The sequence below is a fragment of the Salmo salar genome, chromosome 06 (genome assembly GCF_965601325.2).
Source record: "Salmo salar chromosome 06, fSalSal1, whole genome shotgun sequence".
Taxonomy (NCBI): domain Eukaryota; kingdom Metazoa; phylum Chordata; class Actinopteri; order Salmoniformes; family Salmonidae; genus Salmo; species Salmo salar.
In genome coordinates this window covers 44,955,231-44,956,026 of record NC_138296.1, presented here as the reverse complement: position 1 = coordinate 44,956,026, position 796 = coordinate 44,955,231, and positions in this window count along the sequence as shown.

The window sequence follows — 796 nt, the reverse complement described above, 5'->3', positions numbered from 1 at the left end:
GAGAGAGAGAGAGAGAGAGAGAAAGAGAGAGAGAGAGAGAGAGAGAGAAGGGGGTGGGACAGAGGCAGGGAGGGGGCGGAGGAAGCTAGAGTGAGGGAGGGGAGAGAGAGAGAGGGGGAGGGATGGACCGGAGGGAGGGGAGTTGTGTTTTTGTATATATTTAAGCTGAGGTTGATTTGTAATCAGGAAAAAAAGATAATCTCATCCCATCAGCTGAGCCTCTTTTGGCCTCTGTTTGTGAATGAGAGATTTGTGCTCTCAGAGGGAGAGGGGGGGGGGAGAAAGAGAGAGAGCAGGGGGGGGACAAACCAGGAGAAATAGAGACACAACGGGATAAAGAGAGTGGAAAGGAAGAAAGAAAAGACGGGAAAACAGAGCAGTGACCGAACAAAACCAGGAATAAATAACAATAGATGCAGTAGAATCAGCATCAGGCATGGAGGCAGAGAGGCATGTGCTGTGATTGGCTGGCTAATTTAGTAAACAGCTCCTGCACTGTATATCTGATGGTGACTCAGGGCATGCTGGGTACTCATCTAATGAACTTCCATAAAGAACAACATCGTAGGGTGCAGGAAAAATGTTAACAGTCTCCTTCCTGTTCTGTTCCACAGAGAGCTGCGAATCAGGCGCAGAGAGGGTTCCATGGCGAAGGTGCATAAAGATGGAGGAATTCAGATATTACGTCATTGTTTTTATCACTGGTCCACAGAGTTCTTAAACTCCAGCGTGCAACATGGTTCAATGTGCCGCTAAATCGTTTTTTTTTCTTCAGATTGCCAATGTCTTGGAGCTA